At 35.5% G+C, this 26,231-nt stretch overlaps 1 pseudogene across 1 annotated transcript in view; it reads left to right on the forward strand.

Moving 5' to 3' along the window:
- LOC143222813 (uncharacterized) overlaps positions 1-26,231 on the forward strand; it is a 109,121-nt pseudogene that overhangs the window by 40,309 nt on the left and 42,581 nt on the right. Inside the window, exon 2 of the transcript XR_013012510.1 lies at positions 22,926-25,005. The product of XR_013012510.1 is annotated as an uncharacterized LOC143222813 (transcript). The remainder of the gene's footprint in view (positions 1-22,925; positions 25,006-26,231) is intronic.

Below are 26,231 nucleotides of genomic sequence, written 5' to 3' on the forward strand. Positions count from 1 at the left end.
TAATTAGTTCTATGTGGCATAGTTAATGAACTGATTAGCTGTCTATATGTTATATAGTTATAGTTAGTTCTATGTGGCATAGTTAATGAACTGATTAGCTGTCTATATGTAATTTAGTTATAGTTAGTTCTATGTGGCATAGTTAATGAACTGATTAGCTGTCTGTATGTAATATAGTTATAGTTAGTTCTATGTGGCATAGTTAATGAACTGATTAGCTGTCTATATGTAATATAGTTATAGTTAGTTCTATGTGGCATAGTTAATGAACTGATTAGCTGTCTGTATGTAATATAGTTATAGTTAGTTCTATGTGGCATAGTTAACGAACTGATTAGCTTTCTATATGTTATATAGTTATAATTAGTTCTATGTGGCATAGTTAATGAACTGATTAACTGTCTATATGTTATATAGTTATAGTTAGTTCTATGTGGCATAGTTAATGAACTGATTAGCTGTCTGTATGTAATATAGTCATAGTTAGTTCTATGTGGCATAGTTAATGAACTGATTAGCTTTCTATATGTTATATAGTTATAATTAGTTCTATGTGGCATAGTTAATGAACTGATTAGCTGTCTATATGTAATATAGTTATAATTAGTTCTATGTGGCATAGTTAATGAACTGATTAGCTGTCTGTATGTAATATAGTTATAATTAGTTCTATGTGGCATAGTTAATGAACTGATTAGCTGTCTATATGTTATATAGTTATAATTAGTTCTATGTGGCATAGTTAATGAACTGATTAGCTGTCTATATGTTATATAGTTATAGTTAGTTCTATGTGGCATAGTTAATGAACTGATTAGCTGTCTATATGTAATTTAGTTATAGTTAGTTCTATGTGGCATAGTTAATGAACTGATTAGCTGTCTGTATGTAATATAGTTATAGTTAGTTCGTTGTGGCATAGTTAATGAACTGATTAGCTGTCTATATGTAATATAGTTATAGTTAGTTCTATGTGGCATAGTTAATGAACTGATTAGCTGTCTGTATGTAATATAGTTATAGTTAGTTCTATGTGGCATAGTTAATGAACTGATTAGCTGTCTATATGTAATATAGTTATAATTAGTTCTATGTGGCATAGTTAATGAACTGATTAGCTGTCTGTATGTAATATAGTTATAATTAGTTCTATGTGGCATAGTTAATGAACTGATTAGCTGTCTATATGTTATATAGTTATAGTTAGTTCTATGTGGCATAGTTAATGAACTGATTAGCTGTCTATATGTAATTTAGTTATAGTTAGTTCTATGTGGCATAGTTAATGAACTGATTAGCTGTCTGTATGTAATATAGTTATAGTTAGTTCTATGTGGCATAGTTAATGAACTGATTAGCTGTCTATATGTAATATAGTTATAGTTAGTTCTATGTGGCATAGTTAATGAACTGATTAGCTGTCTGTATGTAATATAGTTATAGTTAGTTCTATGTGGCATAGTTAACGAACTGATTAGCTTTCTATATGTTATATAGTTATAATTAGTTCTATGTGGCATAGTTAATGAACTGATTAACTGTCTATATGTTATATAGTTATAGTTAGTTCTATGTGGCATAGTTAATGAACTGATTAGCTGTCTGTATGTAATATAGTCATAGTTAGTTCTATGTGGCATAGTTAATGAACTGATTAGCTTTCTATATGTTATATAGTTATAATTAGTTCTATGTGGCATAGTTAATGAACTGATTAACTGTCTATATGTTATATAGTTATAGTTAGTTCTATGTGGCATAGTTAATGAACTGATTAGCTGTCTGTATGTAATATAGTTATAGTTAGTTCTATGTGGCATAGTTAATGAGCAGATTAGCTGGCTATATGTGATGTAGTTGATGAACTGATTAGCTCGCTGTATGTGATGTAGTTAATGAGCTGAGTATCTATATCTGATGTAGTTAATGAGCAGATTAGCTGGCTATATGTGATGTAGTTGATGAACTGATTAGCTCGCTGTATGTGATGTAGTTGATGAACTGATTAGCTCGCTGTATGTGATATAGTTGATGAGCAGATTAGCTGGCTATATGTGATGTAGGAGCCTGCAGGTGATGAGTCGAGTGATGTGTAGGTGATGTAGAAGAATGTTTAAATATGATACGAATGATGAGCCGACTGTTAATTGATAATGTAGGTGCTGAGCTGAGTGTTTATAGGTAATGACGTGAATGTCTGGGTTGAATCGATTGTCTGAAATACTTGTTGTTAAGTCGAATACCTTGGTAACTTGGTGATGAGCTGATTTTCCATTATCAATAAGTGTATTCTATATTATATATTCGTTTTGTTAGTTAAATATATTAAAGAATAATTGGTTAATAACTATGTCATAGGACTAGTGCATTATTTTTTTTTAGTTTTTTGAAAATGATATAACTTTTCCCTTTCTTGTAAAGTAATATTAAAGCTGGTTTATGGTACAATTTCTTCATTCAATGTGTGGCATAGGTAATCACAACATGGTAAGTAGGAAATGCTGGTAACATGGTTATCGCAACGTGCACAGTATGTTATTTTGTAATGCAGTCTTCTTGTAATAAGAGATTTATCAGTAATTATTTATAAGTATGCTAACAATATTGACTTGTTATAAAACCAGCTTCGCATAATTGTTTTTAAAAACAAGAACCTGTATTTGTGTATAATATTCAGGCGTACATGATAAACAACATCATTTGTCGAATTAGTTCTATTACAAGATTGTTTCTCTAAGTATTTTAAATTTTACTCAGTTTCAAGTCACCAATGAACTGGACTGGAATAGATTATATAAATCATTATATTCATAGTAATTCAAATAATATTGGGATGAAAAATATTCCTGTTCTATCTTTTGCTACAGTAATTTTAAAGTTGTTAAAATGCAATAGTTAGTTAAGACAAACATTTTTTTCTTTGTTGAGGGGTCTGTAGTTGTTCAGTTGTTCTTATAAATATCTTTTTAAAGCGATTAAAAGCAGTAATTTGATTTTACAATCCGGTTTACCTCAGGCTTTGCAAGAAAATGTTAAATATTTTAAACAGAGAAGTGGAAAAAGTGTGCATTACGGAAAATGGCTGATGTTAAAAATATGTTTTAATCTTCACAAAATTTTGGTCTGGAACGCCACTACTCCTGTGAATTTAAACTTTAATTCAGCATTCTGTTTCATTAAAGATTAAATTCATCAGAGGAAGGGCTTCTAGCCTGAAACGTTTTGAAAATTAAAACATTGATTTAACGTTAACCATTTTTCATGTAACAAGTTTCTCACTTTTTTGTTTTCGATTTTATCCTTCCACAGCAGTTCTTTTTGGACGATTTTTTTTCTAAAATATTAGATCAGCCTTGTTCGCTTTTTTAGCATACCCGGTTTGTGTATCCCAGAATTATTGGATTGCGTACCTTTGCAGTTAAGATGTGTTCCACACACTTAGGTCGTAGGCACGCTGTAAGAGTTATATGAGTAACTGACATTGTGAAAAGAAAATAGAAATATTGGACACAGCGTGAAACAAACTGAACGATCCTTTGTTTAAAACACAGTGTGTTCACACACAGTATGTGTGTGAACTTTCTCTGTAGGGAAGGACTGTTTTTCTCTGGAGTTTACCCTATTTATTTTTGTTTTAAGGTGAGAAGCACACACCATAAGTATTAACACAAGTGCTGAACGTCGCGACTCGAAGGCTTGAAAGAACTGCTGCCAAAAATCAACATAAATTAGGGTAACACCTTGGTGCTTCCACTCATCTTGTTATAGCTTACACATCTGGAAACCACTAGTTGCAACACTGACTGAGTACCCAGCCAATATTTGGTAACAACAGTACAGCATGTCTTTTTGCATTTGTAACTGCTCATATAAATGGCACAAGTTATGTGTATTTGCGTTAGCTAGTCAGGTCTTACTTTGTTTCATGTCATGGAGTTCTCATGTAACATCTGAGTCCTTCATTTGCTCTTCCCAAGGCTCCTGAAGTGTTTATCAAGGTTTCTATCCAATATCAGGATCTCTGTTGTATCTTATAGCTTGTTATTATCACTGAAAAGGCAAAAGTGACAAAACTCCAAAGTGGTGTCCAGTGTCAGAACATTCCTCAAATGGACCGAGTTCATTGTAAAACGAGAAAATCCTTCGATTTTCATATTGCTGGCCTGAGCATTGCTGTATGACTCAATCATGCTCCTACATGTAGTCGTTGCATCTGGATTTTTAAAGTCCGTCAATTATTACAGTGGCACATGATTCACTAAAACAATGAGCTTTCTATCATAAATATGTAATTTATATTTTATACTAATACTACAAATGCAGCCACGTTCGTTTTTGTCTACAGTGTCATTGTTATGGAGCTATGATCATGCGTCTGTCATATCTTATCACACATTCTACTTCATTCTACAACTGTAGTAACACTACTCCAATTATTGACATTTGTTATCTAACAAGAATTTAAAGTCTTGTTATGAATACACCAACAATAGGGCTTCTACTAAAGCACACTTCCGGAACTATAACGCATTTTCACATTTTTCGCTTAAATAATATTTGCAGTGAGAGCCGATCATGGTGTGGCAGTCTGGGAGAAGTTGGCAGTACAACGGAAAACTGAGGAAATTTCAGATCTCTTGCTTTGTCACAATCCTTAACAACTTCTATTTTAATATGATCCATGGGGATTCTCTCTCTATCGACGAGATAGGTCCGAGTAGCTTTTTCCATTTTTTTTCATATCAGTGTATATTTTACTGATTTCTGTTTCACGTTTGCATTTTTCTATACATTATAATACCATTTTGAGACTCTGTTGTGATGTCAATGTGTAAACAAACATACTGAGTAACACATGTGAGTCTCACAAAGGTGACAAAATGTGTGTTACTCAGAACAAATGGCATGACACAAAACTCATACAAGCCATTTCTAATGTCAAATAGTCTTAGGCCTGCTTAATCATCCAGTTCGACTTGCCAGTATTCAGATTCCAGACATTCAAAGTGTTCAGATATTTATCTGTTTGAAGTAATAGAAAGGCATAAACACTAGTTATGGTATTCATTTAACTAACGAAGAACCAGGATGCATCTCTTTTCGTTTTGACAAATACTACTCTGTGCTCCTTTCCTTTTACATTCACTGTATTTAACTGCTGACCACTGCACGTGCTCTAAAAAAGCCTGTGCAGAGGTTATTTAACCACTTGTGTATCACCTGCATTTTTGTGATATTATGTGACTGTTCAACCCAGTCAGCCATTTGCTTTCAAGTACATCTGGATATTCAGCCCACAAGTCACTGAGTTGCTGCTGCTCCATTGAGTCTATAGGATATATAACCACGTTACACAGCATTGACACACTCGAGTTTGTGTGTATTAAGCCATGAAACACCACTTTTATACATAGGATGCATGGCTTCCTGTCCCACATACACTCTTGTATTTCACTTTTCATGGGCCTGATGTAGCTTGAATTGGATAATAGATGAGCTCCACAGTATGCTCATCTCTAGGATATGAATGCTAAAACCAAGATAACTACAATATAAATACAAGGTAACTGCCAATAACTACATCCTGTCAATGACACTTTCTAATTTATTCAGGTTTCGTTTCTTAATTCACATTTAGCTTCTCTACATTTTCCACTTGGAAGTTTGTGTCAACTGGCCTGAATGGTGACTTTACTCACGCTAATATACTGCGAAATCTCCCAGTGTCCTGCCTGGACCTTTATATGAACCAGAACTCTACCTCTCAATTTTCCAACCTTACAGGCGCACTCCAAAACCTTCTCAAAAATGAGAGTTAACCATCAAGTCTTTCAATGTTAACTGTCAATTGGATACCCTGAAATAATGGGCAGGCCCAACTGGTATTTTATTATAGCTACAACGTTTACTCTTTGTTATTGATTCTCCCGCGTGTGCTGAGGGGTCAGTCAAAATCAATAGCCGCGTCTACGTTGCTTCTTTGCAAGATAAGTGTAGTTAACTCAAGAGTGATCCAATGTTTCATTGGTAGTTGTGTCACTGGCATAGGCTGCATAATTAAAATAATGGAAGAAGTAGAATAGCTCTGTCAGTTTACTGGAAACCTGTGTGGTTCCATTGTAATGCTAGGATGTATGAGTTATTGGTTAACCTTTGACTGGGCTTTAGCTTAGTGGGATGAAAGTATTTGGATACGATTGTCTGCTCAAGATACAGCCCTGCAGGCTTCTTACTCTTATGTATCGGTTTAAAGTTACTCCTTTGTAACTCATTGCTACAGAAACTGTCTTAGTGATCGTGAGATTTCACACATCATGTTGGTGATTTGTCAAACTTGTCAATGGGTGTATCTTTGTGATAAACTGAAGCTATCACAGGGTAAACCTCACCATGCAAATAGCGCCGACCATCTTCATTAGAACCAAGTTCTCTTTGAAACCATTCATCCATGTCTTGAACTCAACCAATGGATATCTCGATATTTAACTAGGTCGAATCTTCAGAACAACATATATAAATGGCTCTTTCGTAGTTCCAAAGTTGTACCTTGAGTGACTGCTCAGTAGAATCTAGGACCAGATCATCCACATTTAATATTAGGCATTGTTCTGGATACAAGCCATTCCAAACAGTTACTCTTCTGAAATATTTCAGAAAAAAAATCCAAATCTTCCTCTACTGCACCCTTAAATGCCAGGAAAAGATATGTTTTGCCTCACTCGAAGGGGTCCATATCGATGCCAGAACTTTTCGCTTCTGAACAGTCACCCATCAACTGACTGAGATGTGTTCGAGGTCACAGGTTTAACATCATAGGAATACTCAGGAACTCAGTCTCTTCTTTGAGTAGTCAGTCCCTGATCTAGTGCAACAGAACTGAATTGCTGTTGGCAGTTCATCTGTTAGTTCTGTATGACTCAAGGCTTCTCTGTGACCCTTTGTCACCCAAGCAGAAGACATCTTCTCTCTTAGAGGTTTATTACAAGCCCAAGGTTCACCATCTTCGTCTTTTAATGCACAATATCTTACCTGCTGGTGAGATAACTCCTGTTGGCGAATATATTTTCCCCAATAGCACCACCAGTCTCTTCTTAACTTACTTGATGATTTGAACAAAGCTAAAGTTGAGTTATTTTAGATAATGATTTAGGCATTACTGTACAAGCTACAATACTCGATGTCGGGCTAACCAAATGTCACGCCACAGCACTGAATTTCAGTTTTCTATATTTCCCTTGTACTGAGGTTGATCTTCAGGATATGAGTACTAATAGCTGTTCTGGGTGCAACATATATCAGTGGTTCTTTCCTTCTCCTGAACTATTGGATGGAATGAGATGGAAGTCATGAACTTTTACAGTATCAGCAACTCTGTTAAAGTAGTACCGTCTCTCTTCAAAGACCGCCTTTTAATCTTAGTTGTTAACCTTCGAGTTGTGAAAAATCTTATTTCCTTAAAAATGAAGACTTCATAACACAAAAGTAAAAATAAAAAGTAATCTACCAGAAAACACCGCAAGAAGATAACTCTCTTTTTCATCCATTCTGTAGTATTTTCAATTTGAACTGATTTCTTTCATGTCTAATAAGAATAACTAGAGGTTATATCAGGGTATTTATTACAAAGTAGTTCTCAGTTTCCTGAATTCGTGAAAGGGAAATAAAGAGACTATCACACTGTAAAACACAATACATGATTTTTACTTAAAACACAAACACAGTGTGTATGCTTGCTTTTGACACTTGGCAGTCACCTTTACTATATCTGAACTGTTCTCTCTCCAACCTGCACTTGATAATAACCTCTGCCAGAATGACCAAATCTAACGTGTAATTCGGTAAAATCAGACCTAAACAAAGTAGCTAGCACTACCCATATGACTGGTCATTCTAATTCAAACAATCAGACCTAAACAAAGTAGCTAGCACTACCCATATGACTGGTCATTCTAATTCAAACAATCAGACCTAAACAAAGTAGCTAGCACTACCCATATGACTGGTCATTCTAATTCAAACAATCAGACCTAAACAAAGTAGCTAGCACTACCCATATGACTGGTCATTCTAATTCAAACAATCAGACCTAAACAAAGTAGCTAGCACTACCCATATGACTGGTCATTCTAATTCAAACAATCAGACCTAAACAAAGTAGCTAGCACTACCCATATGACTGGTCATTCTAATTCAAACAATCAGACCTAAACAAAGTAGCTAGCACTACCCATATGACTGGTCATTCTAATTTAAACTTAAGGAACATTGTAACCCCGTAGCATCACCTGACATACCACTGGAGGACAGTTTTGTGTATATTCATGCACAAGATGCAGCTTAACAGCCATATCTACCACAGGCATACCAATTATTATCATAAGAAACTGGAAAGAACAAAAGTGATTAGAATAAAAGAAACATATCGATTTTTGTTTTGATCACATGTTCTGCTAAAATTGCACTTACCGGAATAACCTACAAATTCCAAACAGTGCTGTATTAAAACCCAGTATGTGAGTAAATGAAACAAAATTTGGGGAACTGGATGGGTTAAAGACGAGAGGGTCAGACATGGCCAAATTTAAAAACAAACTAAATACGAGAGTCGCAGTATCTAGTATTCAAGTTAAAACAAATCAAAATGTACTCCAGTCAAGAACTTGATCTGTTAACCTAAAAAAAAAAATCAAACTTTGTGAATAAAAGATTGTTTGTTTGTTTTTTGAATTTCGCGCAAAGCTACTCGATGGCTATCTGCGCTAGCCATCCCTAATTTAGCAGTGTGAGATTAGAGGGAAGACAAGTAACCATCACCACCTACTGCCGACTCTTGAGCTGCTCTTTTACCAACGAATAGTGGGATTGATTGTAACATTATGACACTTCCACGACTGAAAGGGCGAGTATAGTTTGGCGTGAGAGGGATTCAAGCCTTCCGCCCTCAGATTACGAGTCGAGCGCCTTAACCACCTGGCTATGCTGGCCCGTTCTTATTGCACAAAATAGTAAAAGTCTAAAGAATGAATATTAATTTAATTTTTTTAATGATCTTTGTCCTTCCAGCTTTATAGGTTCGATCTAAGTACCAATCAATGACGTCTTTTTCCAGAGATGTCACATCAATGAAATCCGTCAAAGCTGTCAACGATGGAGTTTATCATGGTAGTGCTCATTATTAGGGCTTGTGTTTCAGATGTCTCAGCAAAAAGACGCTGGTTATAAAGTTGTTTCTTACGTCATGCTGCACCTTCTTCACCATTGTCATGTGATTTCCTTGCAATCTTTCTTTGTGCCAAGCAAGTTTCTTTGCTAGATGAATTGCATTATGGTTACACTTCAGGGAGGTATTGATCTTATCCACTTCACAGTGCCAACTAAGTTTCGTTGCGTTATAATCGGTAACATAAATTGGTAGAACTCGTGAAAACCGAGAGTAAAATGGACTTATAATCTGTTGTTTGGTTATTTGTAATTAAGTACAAGGCTACACAATGGGTTATGCGTGCTCTGCGTACTACGGGTATCAAAACCCGGTTTCTAGAGTTTTAAGTCCACTGTACCACTTAGGGGCATTTTTATCTTTTTATCTGAGGAACCTGTTACGAACTATAATTTATTTCAGACAACTCTCAGATTTATTATGTTACGTATTTGAAACAGCCGGAATCTTTAACTTAAATGTTAATTCAATGTCAATATGTATCAAATTTATGATATTTGACAACGAGACTGATACACAAAAATACATTTTAATATAAAAACAGCAAGACAATTTATAATAATGGTTGTTACAAATAACGTTTTATGTAAAAAAGTACATATAAATTTTAGACAATAGTGAGCATTCTATCTGGCCTGGGTCTGAATACTTTATTGACAGTTTACGATGAGCCAGTTAATTTCAAGTTGATATCTGTACAGTTCACTTAACGAATAAGCTGTGCCTCGATGATGAAACGTGATTTTTTTCACAGACGAAATTCTATAATATCCTTCTAAAAAACTAACGCCCGAAATTAATTCGCTGATGTTAAACGGTTTGTTCGAATTCTGTAAACGTTCTTGGTCAAGTTTCTGTACTTTCCTAATTAATAAACGTTTATCACAATTATAGCGGCCCGGCATGGCCAGGTGGTTGATGCGCTCGACTTGTAATCTGAGGATCGTGGGTTCGAAACCCCGTCACACCAAACATGCTCGCACTTTCAGCCGTGAGGGCGTTATAATGTGACAGTCAATCCCCTATTCGTTGGTAAAAGAGTAGCCCAAGAGTTGGCGGTGGGTGATGATGACTTGCTGCCTTCACTTTAGTCTTACACTACTAAATTAGGGACGCGTAGCGCAGATAGCCCTCGTATAGCTTTGCGCGAAATTGAAAAAAAACAAACAAACAATTATAGCTTCTGAGGCTTATAGTATACTGACTGTAGCTGACCAACAATATTCTGTTACTGTATTTTGGCGCGTCGATTTATTAACTTGAAGCGAGGTTCTCGAAATTTAAGTTGGCAAAATGTAAAATATATATCGTTGATTCTTACGCTGGATAATCTTTTACAAATTTAGAGAACAGGCAGGACTTGCGGAATACACATTTGACAATATAAGTTACAGGTATTTCTTAATATGTATTAAAGTAAGTCAAACATCAATATTAAAATAAATATATATTAGTAAATCTGTTACGAACCATATCATTTATTGCGCAATATATGCGGCCGCTACTATATTTTGTACTCTCCAATAGTGTTGAAACTGATGCAAGTTCGGCCACATTAGTGAGCTGTGATGATTCTATTTAGTGAAAGGTTTTTATATTTCTATTCATAATTTAAAAATATAGTACTGGCACACTTTATTTGGGAATCAACTCACCTGGATGTGTCACCATTACTTGTAAGCTGGGTGAAAATAAAAAGGTTAGAAAAGTCATAGTTTGCTTTTGTACATTACAGTCGTTAGACTGGTTACACTACTAGAGGGCTGTCATCTTACTAGAGAGTTTAAGTGTCATCTGACATGTTTGTTTTTATTAGAATACCATTTATCTCATATTTGGTACGTTGATCCCGCAATGATTATATGTTTGTTTTTGTTACAAACTATAGATATTTCTACCAAAGTGTTTTTAATGTTGCTAAAAACGTTTCCTTTCTAACACATTATGCTGCAATACTATCGTAAAAGCTAATCGCTACACAGAGAGAGACGTTTCGTAAGGCGTATAACTATTATTACAATGAGAAACTACTTCAGAACAGCTTTCTACACAGATTTCTCAAAATTTCCCTATCATCGTGACTAAACCTAGATTTATTTATATTAAATTGGTTATTTAACTTACATATGCGTACATGAAAGTGCGAAGTGCGGCTTAAATCTCGTTAGTTTGTTGTTGTTTTTATGGGAGGTCGTGAGGTTGTATTATATTTAAAAGTTTCTTACCTTTTCATTCTACACTTAATAAAATCCTTTGTTACGACTTGTGCAGATTATTTATTTTCATTGACTTGAAAACAAATCCTTTATGAAGGTGAAAATTATGTCTGAGGCAACATTTATTTATTATGAGTTAAATTTTACGTATTAGATGTAGAGTGTGGGTATGTTACAAGAATACAGGTGTTATATTCTTAATGTTTCAAACTATGCTTCCTATTTGTTTAGTTCAGGTTGAAACTACGTAACTTGATATGTTATAAACATAGGTAGTCTTGTTTGTTTGTTTTTGAATTTCGCACAAAGGGAAGGCAGCTAGTCATCACCACCCGCTGCCAACTCTTGGGCTATTCTTTTATCAACTAATAGTGGGATTGACCGTCACTTATAACGCCCCCACGACTGAAAGGTCGAGCATGTTTGGTGTGACGGTGATTCGAACCCGCGACCTTCAGATTACGAGTCGAACGCCTTAGCCACTTAGTCATGCCGGGCCTTAGGTGGTCTTAACAGGTGCTATTTTGCCCTCAGTTGCTCAATCTAAGTCGGAACTAATTTAATAACGTTTACGTTAGTTTAAGTGTCTTTTGTTTGTAGGATAGACTGTATTAGTCAGTGCTTTTAAAATTTCACCTGATTAATTCAAACAATCTTCTGTTGAAATTAATCTCGCATGTACAACTGACGTCATCTATAAGACATATCATAATTTTTGGGATGGGCTGTTAACGAACTTCAACCGACAGAACACCTACTGAGACTTATTGTGAGCTACTTTCTTGGTAGTTTTTGACATTTATTATACATGTATATAAAGCAGGTGATCAACACTCACATATTTGTGTATGGGTGAGTGGTGATACAAAGTTCACGAGAATGGGGTCAGATAAGAATAGGCTTAAGAGTTGGAGGCTGGTGCTTTTGATTAGTCGCCTTTTATGTACAGTTAAATAGTCTTCTGTGAAACTTTACGCTATATTTTAAAAGCAAACCATCTAAAAGTCCAATATATATTTTGTTTATAAACAGAAAGAGACAGTTTCTAATACTTTTAACAGACTAGAACACAAGTTAACTACGTGTAAACCTCAACTATTGTGATATGGAGAGAACAAAATGAGATTTGAAGATCATGGCAACGTATGCGAATACTTATTAGGGGAGAGGGTCGACATGTTCATTCAAATCAACTGGATTTATGGTTTTAACCCGCTCTGTGGTGAAACAGGTGAAAGAGCTTTCACAGCTGTTTTTTAAGGTTTTATGTTATTTCTCTGAATTGTGACAAACGATTTGATTCCAATCATTTTAAAAGTGAGTACGTCTACACCAAAGGAAAACTACTTGAGAATGGGCGTGGTTTGTTATTTGGCTTTCGTACCTAACCAAGCCAGGTGAGTAAATCAGTAAAACATTCCATAAAATGTAGGAAAGTTTACATAATAATTGAAATTAAAAATCATATTCGAATTTGTAAAACGGAATCACCTACAGTTTCTTACATCATTTCCCAGTTTAGTCATTCACTCTCGCTTACTGATTGCTGTCTTGTGTGTGTTCTTAACTTGATCATGAATATATATATTTACAATTGAAAATTATTTGAATTAGGCTTAGAACCGAGCCTTGTCATAAATGAGACGTAAAATAATATAAAATAGCTAGTTTTGTGATCACTGGCACGGATTGTCACCAAGCGACTTATTCTTGTATTATTAGTTCAGTTGACTACATACGAAGTAGTAAAACCCAGTCTAGTTAAGTGGACAAGATACTTCAGTCGCAAGACGGTTTTTATGGTGTTTGTGAAGTGGACTCTTAAATTGTTATTGTGTTTTTTACCAACGGAGGCATTTTAAAAAAATCTAACCTTTGACGTAACATTTTAAACCATAATACTGGGTCCTCTATTACTATATAATAAGTAGGATGTAGTTTCAATATCAGACGATGCTTAGGTTTAACGAAGGGGAGTTGCTTGAAACGTTAGTGATTAAACTGTTCTTTCTTTGGTGATATGTTTAAGTACATCTTTTTACTTTTGTAATGTGTCACCGAAGCAGATTTAATTGTTTTAAATGATATCGTGTAATCGTGTCGACAGATGCTAAAATCTCATAGTGTAGAGTTTTAGAAATGATATATGTGTGTATATGTGCGCACACACGCACAAAAAATATGATTAGAATTGAAGTTTTCGTTAAACCAAAACTCAGTTTCAGGTTTATTCTTTAGATGTGATATGTCTATGAAGGTCTGTGAAAAGAGTTGGTGTCGAATCTACGTGTAAATGGAGACCTCTCCTATTGAAAAGACTTGATGTATTGTTTCTTTAGTTCAGCTTCAAAATGAGGAACATGTTAAACCTTTAAACTGATATATTTTTTTTATTTTTAACATTCCGTCTAGTGCACATGCGTTCCGGAAAAGGGATGTGATTGAGGGGCTCGACTAGTACTCTGAGGGTCGCAGGTTTGAATCACTGTCTCACCAAACATATACACCCTTTCAGTCGTGGGGCAGTGGCGTAACTAGGTGGGTAAGGTGGTACATCTGTCCCCGGGCGCAGCATCGGGGTGGGGCGCGAAATTGATGTTACATAATTAGGAATTATGGCTTACATTTTGTCACAAGGGGGCGCGAAAACTGGCTTTGTTCCCGGGCGCTGAAAATCCTAGCTACGCTTCTGTCGTGGGGGTGTTATAACGTTATGGTCAATCCTGTTATTCGTTTGCAAAAGAGTAGTCCAAGGTTTTGCAGTGGGTGGTGATGACTAGCTGCCTTCCATCTTGTTTTACACTGCTAAACAGGGACAGCTAACGCAGATAGGACTTGTGGAGCTTTGCACAAAGTTTAAAAAAAAAGAAGAAGTAATGCGCGTGCCATTTAGTTGTGAATAATCAGTATGAAGAAATATGCTAGATATTCATAATTTCTTAAACGGCACATATTGTATAATTATATGGTACATTTCTGTAAATGAAGAAAGCTTTGGCACAGTTATGGAACTATCTGACTGCATTGAAGGTATACACAAGGGCCTGGCATGGCCTAGTGCGTTAAGGCGTGCGCTTCGTAATCTGAGGGTCGCGGTTTCGCCCCCGAGTCGTGCCAAACATGCTCGCCCTCCCAGCCGTAGGGGCGTTATATAATGTGACGGTCAATCCCACTATTCGTTGGTAAAAGAGTAGCCCAAGAGTTGGCGGTGGGTGGTGATGACTAGCTGCCTTCCCTCTAGTCTTACACTGCTAAATTAGGGACGGCTAACACAGATAGCCCTCGAGTAGCTTTGTGCGAAATTCGAAAAACAACAAAGACAACAGCACAGATATGGTGAGGTTATTTCGAACTTAATGGAATTGTTTTAAAATTCTACTGTTTTTAAGTTTTACAGTACATATTATATCAACATCAGTGGTAATTTGGATTATACGAAAACATATTATCTAAGTCACCGCTTTGCGAAAGGCCACGTTAACATTTAACCTACAACAACTTGCTGTAATATCGTATAATTTTCTGTTATGTCTTGGGTGATGTAGAAAAAACGTATCAGCGATATGGTGTAACTGTCTAACAGTTCACACGGTACAATTAGTTAGATTGAGTTTGTAACTGCTATGGCTGTGAACAGGTTAGAAATTATCTGTATATGTGTATATTATAATAAGTTTTGATTGTATACTAGTAACATTTGCAAGTTCATAGGAATACTGATGCTAGAGCGCCCGTGAATAGTAAACTACTCACTGAATCATCACAAACCACCAAGTTTGGGCCTTTAGTTTTGAGATATGGGAAATTTCAGACGTTGTGATTTGAGAGTCCTAGACAGTCGAGATTGGCTGTCGAGTACTTCCTTGATGTTTTGGTACATTTAGACCCTGTCTGAAATAGAAGGAAAATTTAAGATGTCTAAGTCCTTACTTAGTTTTTGTTCAGGAAGGATTAGGTCTACGCTGAACCTGATCCTCTATAGTTCAAAATATGGATAGAATCTCGATAAAGAAGTTTTAGTTTGTATCTTTTGTGCTTTAATTTTATTGACTTTGTAGGTGGCACTGCGCAGTTTGTTCTGCCTTGTAAATGCAGAACATATAAACGTATGTAATACATATATTTATATACAGAGAGAAATATGTAGAAACAAGTTATGTACAGCACTGATATATGCAACGTTCGTTCCCGTTATATTTATTTAATGCAACCTATATGCATGGAAACACCTGAAGACAGTTACTGAAATTCTGGTAGAAAGACTGAGTATGGGTTAAAAAACACTTGAACGTCACTCTTACACAATACAACTAATCTGGTAGTAGTGTTTCACTTTGTGGTTAGGTGGCTCTTCCTCCCCGTGTTACGGTAAAGTCGAATTGCAGTTATTTACGCATGTGTACAGGGATTTGAGTGCAATGGGATGACTTGAACCACCTTATGGTACAACGGTCTTTTTGTGTGGAATTGACTCAGTTATTGTTTTACCCAGTCTATTTGTCTGTATTTAACTTTCTGGAAGCTTAAAATATGAGGCTGTATTGTTTCAGTTACTCAAGTAGTTAAACATTATTCTAATCAATTTTGTTAAAAATCTATAGTTTATTACAGTTTAGTACGTTTATAAATAGTTTCTTTACAAGACCATTCTAAATGTTTCAGTCTAAAGGGTGCTGTGGTTATTTTGTGTACAGCAGATCCTACTTCTGAATTGATAGACTAATGGTAAGGCAGTTAGTCAACAGTACCCACCGCCAACTTTTGAACTGATCTTGTCTGACCGAATTGTGGAATTTGATTGTCACGCCCACAGTCCCAAAGGGAAGCACGACTTTGCGACAATGGACAGTGAACTATGAACTTTTAGATTCAGACTCACGGGACGCTTACAGTTGCACCATGCTCAGCTGTTTTTTGATAAAAATGTTATTCTGGGTATTTTCATAATTTGTTCTGAGTAAATATTTATTGAACATCTGTAAAGTAAATTACACATTTAGTTTGTGTTAATTTCGCTCCTCAACAGCAGGCTAAGCTGTACCATAGTGTTTGTCTGTGCATGAAGAGCTCCTATGTGATAAGATTCAGCGTCTGCATACCACATAACTTCTCCTAAACCGCTAGTCACAGAGACTTCTAAATGGTACCGAACGAATTGTCTCGGTCATAACTTCTCCTAAATCGCTAGTCACAGAGACTTCTAAATGGTATCGAACGAATTGTCTCGGTCATAACTTCTCCTAAATCGCTAGTCACAGAGACTTCTAAATGGTATCGAATGAATTGTCTCGGTCATAACTTCTCCTAAATCGCTAGTCACAGAGACTTCTAAATGGTATCGAATGAATTGTCTCGGTCATAACTTCTCCTAAACTGCTAGTCACAGAGACTTCTAAATGGTATCAAACGAATTGTCTCGGTCATAACTTCTCCTAAACCGCTAGTCACAGAGACTTCTAATTGGTACTTTGTCTATAATGGTCATCTAAATGGTATCAAACGAATTGTCTCGGTCATAACTTCTCCTAAATCACAGAGACTAGTCACAGAGACTTCTAAATGGTATCGAACGAATTGTCTTGGTCATAACTTCTCCTAAATCGCTAGTCACAGAGACTTCTAAAGGGTACCGAACGATTTGTCTCAGTCTTGAGATCTGCACAAAGGTAAAAACTAAGTTACGTAAATTAAATTCCTATTATAGTGGCAATGATCATTAAACTGAAAAAGTGTAAGTTCAGGAATTACATTTGGGTTATAGCGGCCCTGTATGTGTGGAACATCGACTCACGGGTTCGCTAGTAAACAAATAAACCCGTTCACATTGTAGTGTGCTTAAACAGTTTACTGCATCGTGGTCGGCCCGGGATGGCCAGGTAGGTTAAGGCGTTTGACTCGTAATCTGAGGGTCGCGGGTTCGAATCCCCGTCACACCAAACATACTCACCCTTTCAGCCGTGGGGGCGTTATAATGTGACGGTCAATCCCACTATTCGTTGGTAAAAGAATAGCCCAAGAGTCGGCGGTGGGTGGTGATGAGTAGCTACCTTCCCTCCGGTCTTACACTGCAAAATTAGGAACGGCTAGCGCAGATAGTCCTCGAGTAGGTTTGCGCGAAATTCCAACACAACAGAAGGATCGTGGTTTTTGTAGTAGTAGCAATCTTCTTTTCGCTTTATACAGTTTTATTTAGTTATTATTAGTTTGTTATTAATTACAAGGTTACACAACGAACTGTATATTCTATGTTCACTATTGGTTTTGATAAAACCGGATTTTTAACGTTACAAGTTTTCAAATGTACCGCTGAGCTACCTGGGAAGGATGGGGGTGGCTCTATCTCTCTCTATTTTACGGTTATTTGGGTATTTGTGTTTGTATACCCGGAAGGGTCAGGTTTCATCGACCTCTTCCTCCTTCCTTAGCAACTGTCAAGTGTATTTATAAATATTACATGAGGGCCAGAGTAACCCGCACTTACTCAGGCCCCTATCAGGGCAATCAATATCCATGCGCTATCTACATTACACTTGGTGCAAATATATCATTTCTCTCAAAAGTTCCATAACAACTTGCATTATCATTAGAGAGGCGTTAACTATAAAACATTTACATAAATTCCTTTCAATGGTTATTAGTTAATTCCTAAACTAATGTGGTGTCTTGTTTATAGGTAGCCTTTTTTGTTTTATTTCGAATATATATATTTACTGGGGAAAGGTGTTTAGAACTATCCTTATCATGGTTTGGTTTGTTTGATTTGTTTTGAATTTCGCGCAAAGCTATATGAGGACTATCTGCGCTTGCCATCCCTAATTTAGCAATGTAAGACTAGAGGGAAGGCAGCTAATCATCACTTCCAACCACCAACTCTTGGGCTACTTTTTTACCAACGAATAGTGGGATTGATCGTCATATTATAACGCCCCTACGGCTGAAAGGGCGAGCATGTTTGGTGTGACGGGGATTCATGCTCGCGACCCTCTAATTACGATTCGAGTGCCTTAACCAGCTGGCCATGCCAGGCCTCCTCATCATGTATGCAGTGTCAGTCTAGTTCGCTCACTAGTTCATTGTTTTCTCCAGTTTTTGCAAAATAATTTATTGTAGTATGTAGGAGTCTATCTGCTATTGCTGCCATGTTTAGGTATTTATGCATGAATTCTGATGAGGTAGGTATGGGTACTTTATAAGTTGTTGTGAGTAGTGTATTTTGTATTGTTTCTAGTAGTTTTTACTTGCATTTATCCATGCAGGAGCTGCATAGTCAACTACGGCTCTAATGTATGTTTTAAAGACTTTTAAAATATTGTCCACTGTTACTCTACTGTTTTTACCAGTTAGATTCCTAGCATAGTTTGTTCTTCGCTAAATTTTTGTTTTAATATTATTAAGTTGGTTTATCTATGTTGATTTAGAGCCGAATGTTAGTCCTAAGAATTTTGCAGATGTAGCAGTCTGAAGGAGTGTTCCATTCATGCATATCTCTGGTTGTACATTTTTGTATTTAGTTAACTTTGTGAATACTACTAGTTGTGTTTATTTTGATTCTATGTTTTTGACAATATTCATTTATTATATTTAATTGTGGTTGTATATTTGTGGCTGCAAGTTGATGTTGAACTATTTTACCTGTTTGTAAATGTGAAAAGGGTCTTTAAAAGATTCACCTACCTCAACACACACACCTACTAAAGTCATGCGTCATGTCGAAACCTGTTACATTATATTTGGTATACTCGCAATTGTTATTTGCTTTGTCATTTACATAGTAAAATTTCGGGTTTCTAATCCCGATTTTTGATTATTTTTGTGTTTATTTTTTACTGAATTACTCCATGGTTTAATTAGATGAATACTTTATTTCTTTCAAAACTTGTATGAAGCTGATATTAGCAGCTACAGGAGAATTTTGTGACCACAAACATTTTAATGACTTTTCAATGCATTTTGCAGTTATTGTTGAGTGTTTAAAGACACTACTTTTGTACTATTGTTTAGGTTTCGAGGGCTTTTAAATACCATTTATAGACATTATTGTTTAGTTCAAAACGTTTTTACATGGGCCTAATTACCCATGTCATTATTAGAACAAACACGAAAATTAAATTTTGAAAACTTTCCAGGATTTCCCGATAGTGTTTAATATCATGTGTCGAGTTAACACGTAATGTATGTACCATTGTAGTTCTGTGTGTTTTTCCTATAAATTTAGGATAGTGTGATATTTTTTATCTTGAAATGTTTAAATCTACTATGTTCAACTACTAAGTAACTGAATTAAGTATCTCTACCAGGGACAAAGTGTACTTACCTGAATAGTGCTTTTTTACCTTCTTGTTTAAAATTGTAGATGTAATTTCTCTTCCCTGGGATGATATAAGCTGTTGGCATATCTTAATACGAAATTTTCACTCTGAATTCAATAGTATATGATTATTAGGACCTTTCTTTAATAACATCTAAAGTACATAAATTAAATATTACAATGAATTATTAATATTTTGTCAAAGTTTCCTTTGGAATACAAAATCGCTTGTCGCGAAACTTTTAATGAAATTATGAATAGACTAGTAAGAATGGGGGATAATGTAATCCCTATATTAAGATCGTTAATGTGTAAAAAATATTTTGGGAAAAAGGATAAGAAAAGGACATTAATTTTAAGTATCCATACGGAATGTTTTTTTTTATTTACATAATTCATAGATACCTTAGACCAATTAAAAAACGCAAATTTAAGTCAATAGTCTTATACAACGTGGTTGATTGGGATAAACAAGTGAAATAACAAAACAAAGAATTAATTATATAATTTTTCTTCATCGCCAAACTTGCGAATTTCAATAGTAAAAAAAAAAAACACGTTAAGTTTAGTCTATGCCTGGATTCGCACCCAGAAATGTCCATAATGATATTTCTTGCGTGCATTTTTATACCCTGAAACCTAATCCGTAAAAAATGTTATCGTATGAAAATAGGCTTTCGAATTCGGTTTCAAGATATAAAATTGTATGAGTAATTGTTATTATATGCATTTTTGAATAGGACAGTTGCCAAGACATCCTTGTGAGTTAGGCTTATTTCAAGGAATTGTACCTCTTGTCAATATTCTGGACAGGGGCCGCTGAAGACAAATAAAAGAAAAATCTAAGCCTATTGTAGTAAAAAGTTGGGTTTTCTGTGCCTGAATAAACCATACACTTATATGTAAACCAAAAACAGTGTTATTCAATCAGGTGAACTTTATAAAGAAGCTTCTGTATTGTAATAATATCAGAAGTTCATAAAGAAACCTCTGTATTGTAATAATATCGTTAGATGTTTGTGCCCACATGAGCAACTTAACAGGATGTGTTCTAAGCACAGAGTTGCTCACAAAGCTTGTTATAGTCCGAGATCAAAGAAATGTTTCTCTTAAATCTGTCATCCAGGTCGCTTGAAACAAACCAGTCTGCACTACAAACAATGGTTTGTTAGGAAAACAAACTCGGTGATCACAACTTACAAACTGAGTTATATATGGTTATGCTTTTAATAAGTGTTTACGTAGTAATTTACATAGTAAATGCGCAGTAATATTTTTTTTTTCCATTTTTACTTATAGAATCCCATATTGACAAATATTGGATCATCCAAATGTTATCTAGCAAACCATTTTTTTACCTTTTACTTTATAATAAGCTTTAGAATCATTGGATTTCATTTTGCAAACTTATAATTTACAGGAACCTATTTCGCTGTATTTAATTAATAAATAGAGAACTTGAACAGGTCTGAACTTTAGTTTCATTTTAAATTATAAAGGGTTTAAAACACCAAGTCTTAAACAATATGAGGTCTGAGATTAGTGTTCAAGACGTGGCATCGCCAAACACGCTTCAGAACGTTAATCTGTGCGTATTATAAAAAGTCACAGTCAGTCTCGCTCAGTGGCTGCTTCAGGCGTCGTTTTCCGCTTATTGGTTACCTGTCTTCTAGACCGCAGTAACTACGTTCTGGTTAAATAACCATGAAGTGTTAGTTAAGTGGACAAGCAAACTAGAAAATACTATTGTCATACTGTACTCGTAGTAATTCAGGTTATCATATTATGTATTTATATCAACAAATCCATTAAGAAACAGTTTATCAGTTTAACTGACACATTATCCTGTACTCATTTAATTGGTTTATATAAGAATTAACTAAAACCAGTGTTATATAACTTAATATTCTATGAAATATTCATTTGAAAATTGTTGTGAAAATGTTACTGTTATTTTGATAGGAAAATCGGATTTGCTACAACAACTAAATGTAGCCTTAAAGTAATGTGTAGATGATAATTTATAAATGCAATATAACTTGTGAAATATTTTCTGTTTTTGGCATTACGTGTACTTTAGTTCATCTAATCCAGAATAAGAAGGAATCATCAATAATTGCGGCTGTAATTAGATTTCAAAGCTGCTAAGAGGTAACGGAGATATAAGCTGAAAGTTTGTACCTGAAAAAACTCAGAGCCATTCTATAAGCTGCTATGCCACGGATGAAAATTTATTTCTACTCTTTCTTTTACTAATTAAACAGAATGCTATGGCCTAAAATTTATATTTAATAACAGTAACATATTTACACACATTTATACAAATTCGGCTGAAAGTCCAAAATGTTCGAAATTCATTCATGATGTATTACTGGTATAAAAATACAACCTCCTTGTTTGCTAACCATGTTTCATTTATTATCTGCTGAACTGTTACGTTATTCGTGACGTTCATCTAATTATCAGTTGAATTTTTGCAACCAAATATTACGCTTTTCAATATGCCCATTCAGTTATTAACTTATGTATGCGATGATATGTAACGTTGTTAAGCGGGCTCATCCAGTTACTGACTTACGTACTTTAATCACATGTAACGTTGTTCAGCAGGTTCATTAAGCTATTTGATGATGTACTGTAACCATATTTAACTGTTGTTCATCATGTCCATCCACGTGTACTTCAACCTGTTGTGTTATAATTGCACGATTAGTGCATACTTGTTGTAACACACTAACTCAGTTTTCAACAGACGGATATAATTGTGTCTGTTCCATCCCAACTGGCCTGATGCTATTGGTCGGTATTTATTATTATACATTCTTATTTACACTCACTAAGTCCTTATAATAAGTATAACATCGTTGCTTACTTTACAAAGCAATGTGCCATTATAAATTGCATTTTGAAGCAGGAAAAAGTGAATTATATTGTACGCATTTGCCTTAGACACTTTAGTTGCCTATTGCGGAATGAGTGTGTTTTTAATGTTTGGTATACTTTGGTCGAGAGATACAAATGAGGGTGAGTTTGGGATGTTTGATATGTCGTTAACCAATAATGATGATGAATGGGAGTATCTCATCAGATATCAACACAAATATCGTGAAACATTACACTAATATTGTTTATATTAAGCTTATCGTAACTACATTAATCGCATTTCACTTTTATTGTGTAGGAAACCGACGCTGGATCTGAGTGGTAATTCATAGACGAAAGAGAAGCGTTCGGTATGATAGACAAGAGCACAAGTAAGTGAAGACAGATACGACGAAATAAAGATGCAAGTGTGTAAAACAATGATGAAATCCAACCGAAAGGTCACCCAGAAGAGGAGATCGTTAACCGTAAGAGAAAAAGGTGATGAATTTAGCAAACAGAAATTACCAAAGCTAGACAATAAGCTACTAAAAAGTAAACCAAATCCCAGAACGAATGCGGATTCTGCTGCCTCGAAAAAGGCGAGTAATTCTGTTAGAAAGCTTGCCTCACTAAAAAAAAAAATTAGTGGGTTAAAAAAAAATGTGATGGCTCATAAAACAGAATCAAAAGGAAGTGTTTCGAAAATTCAAAAGCAATTCCCGAAAAACAGAAACAGAGAATGTTGTAAAGAAGAAGACATGGCTTACTGTTTAACAGGAATGCAGAAGCCTGCGATAAATAACAGAACGATTTCTCCTCCTAAAACAAAGTCAGATTTATCCAAAACTACATCGGGAGTTTGTGTCACTAAAACAGTACTGCCAGAAAGTAACTCTGATATCAAAGCTGAAGATGTTTCCTCTGTAGTTGACTGTGTGAATTTATCAACATATACGCCAACAACACGGTCGGTTAGTGGTGGAAAGAGTGGAAAGTTATTGGAAGGGTTACCGAACAGTACTAGAAAAGTCAATAGTTACACATCTAATAAAAATAATAAAAAACAAAATTCCAAATTACGAGCTAGAAATACCGATAACCGTGAAGCTCTTATTATCATACAAAACATGAAACGTGGTCATTGGTGTGTCCGCAGAGCTCAACGAGAGGCTAGTCTAAATGCACTGGCGAAGGTCCACTTGCTTTATGAAAACGGTTGCCGTAGTAACGGGACAGGGGAAACAAGCGACCGGGTAAAGGATGGAGGTGGAGTTCTGTACCACAGAAAACACGAAGAGAAAAGAAAAACAGAACCTAAAGAGACCCATTACAAACAAAACAATTCAAACAAAATAGCAAAGAAGAAAAAAGAGAGAATAAAACGTATTCGGAGAGAGATCATGAATGGAGAGATATTTGACACGAAATCCTGCAAACGTATAGCAAATCTAAATGCACAGGCAATTCTGTCTGCCAGTTATAGCCAGGAACAGTGGCGGAAAGAGAGACTTGAGAAGAAAGTTTGTCCACCAGTAGCTGTACGATATGAACGAGTAGTCTCTGTACACTCCAGCATCACCGAGTCTACCAAAGAGCGTGAAATGCGCGTGACTACATGCAATGCTCAACTAGTCGTGACGCCCCGCAAAAAGAACGAGTGTATGAAGGTTGAAAAACTTCATCTGTTTCTAAGGGCAAAAGACACCAAACAAAAACTGCGAAAATTCGAAATATGTCAATCAATCGTTTCGAAGTGGGACGACAACAGAAAACCCCACTGGAAGTCCAGACAACTATTCCATCTGATATTATTCCTATTTCTTGTCAGATGCAGACCATTTCATCCTCGAGTGAAAGCAATCACGCCGTTACCGGTACTGGTCTAGGGAAGGTAGGAATGGCCCAGTACACAGAAGTAACCAAGGTTCAAATCAACAGAAGAAAAGAAATGGAAGTAAAAGAAGAAATGGGATCACAAAAAAAGAAAGAAAGCATTCTTGCCAATGATGATGTAGCTATTACTCATATGTATCACTATCAAACCAAAGCAGCCAACCAGAGCTATCGTCTTCAAATGCAAACTACCTACAAGCCCATACTAGCTTCGAAATACACACCTCCTGAGAGGCAGCAGCAGAAGACAAAGAGACATGTTTCTTCTACAGGTCACGTATTACATCCTGTCATGCATGGCAGCCAGAACTATTATAATTATTCCAACCATAATTCAGTAGTCCCATCGTCAAGCCCACAATCTTTCATGAATCCTAACATGAATGGGATGAATAACATGGCTATGGTTGGTGTGGGGCCGATTTCTACAAACTACAGAAGTTCGCTTAGTGTCCCTCATTTTGGACATTCACCCTCAATGCCTTACACACCTAGCGAGTACAGTAAGTTCAACTTCTTTCTATTCCTATGTGCTTATTATTTATAAATAGAGTTATTAGCTTTCGTAAAATGAAACTAAGGCCACTACGGCTAAATATGGCTTGTTCACACCATAACATTTGCTGTACATGAAATTGGTGATATAAATGACTCTCGTCTATTACTGTGTCTCTCATATCACAGAGTCCCTGATGAGCCCTGTTATTAGGTGGAAGACTTTGTCGACACTGAATATGGCTTATATAATGTGGTTGACAGAACATAAGATATTCTTTTGCGCATTTAGTCACCAGTTCTTAGAATTAGCATACATTACACTTAACAAAGTCCTGAATTTTTATTTCATTACGAAGTTTTTAAGTATCAGATAAGTCAAGTTGATTTTAAGTATGGAATTAACGATTAAGTACTTAGCAGAAGGCTGTGACGATCTGATATTAATTTTTGTCATGGTTAGTAGTATATGCGCTTAGTTAAGTCTATTTATTAATTAGTTACTTCACTTTTACTAATTATTATTTGGTTCATATTATATTTTTCTGCTACTAATTGTCTGCTGTCTTCATAGACACCCTAATAAGAGATGTTTGTGATGATAGTGGCTGGGATTTGATCTAGAATATTCTTGTTAGAAAGGCTGTTGTGTTATTGGATACACACAGTTCTTCTCAAGACCTTCTTCTAAACGACTGCAGATTAGTAAACGAAGCGTTGGATATATAAACTAATTAGTTCTATATCTGTGGTGTTTCGAAATGTCTTTTACCACAGTGAACCTCTATTTATATAGGATTTGATGTCACCAACTTATTCATCTGAATTATTCGGAAAACTGCTTTGCACCAGATGCGCATGCACATGTCAATCAGACCAAAATTACAGGTTGGGAGAAGAAAATAGTTTCTAACCATTCTGTGAATATGTTTTTTTCTATTAAAAAAAGTTCGTTAAAGAGAATGATTTGAAAATGAATATAGTTTTCCATGACACAACATCTCATGCTTGTAATACCAGATGGTAAGTAGATAAAGTTCACAAGAGATGTGCATCCCTTCCACGACAGTAACTCATAACATATATTAGAGACTAATGTGTTATTGATTCCCATTCAATATCTGATTATGATAAGGTGATGAGGAAAATAAAACAGTAATTAGAAAACGTTTCGGAAGTTATTTGATCTTCCATTCCATCTCTATTCTACTCTTCTGCTACATTATCATGGAGT

This window comes from Tachypleus tridentatus, chromosome 8 (assembly GCF_004210375.1).
Source record: "Tachypleus tridentatus isolate NWPU-2018 chromosome 8, ASM421037v1, whole genome shotgun sequence".
NCBI classification, from domain to species: domain Eukaryota; kingdom Metazoa; phylum Arthropoda; class Merostomata; order Xiphosura; family Limulidae; genus Tachypleus; species Tachypleus tridentatus.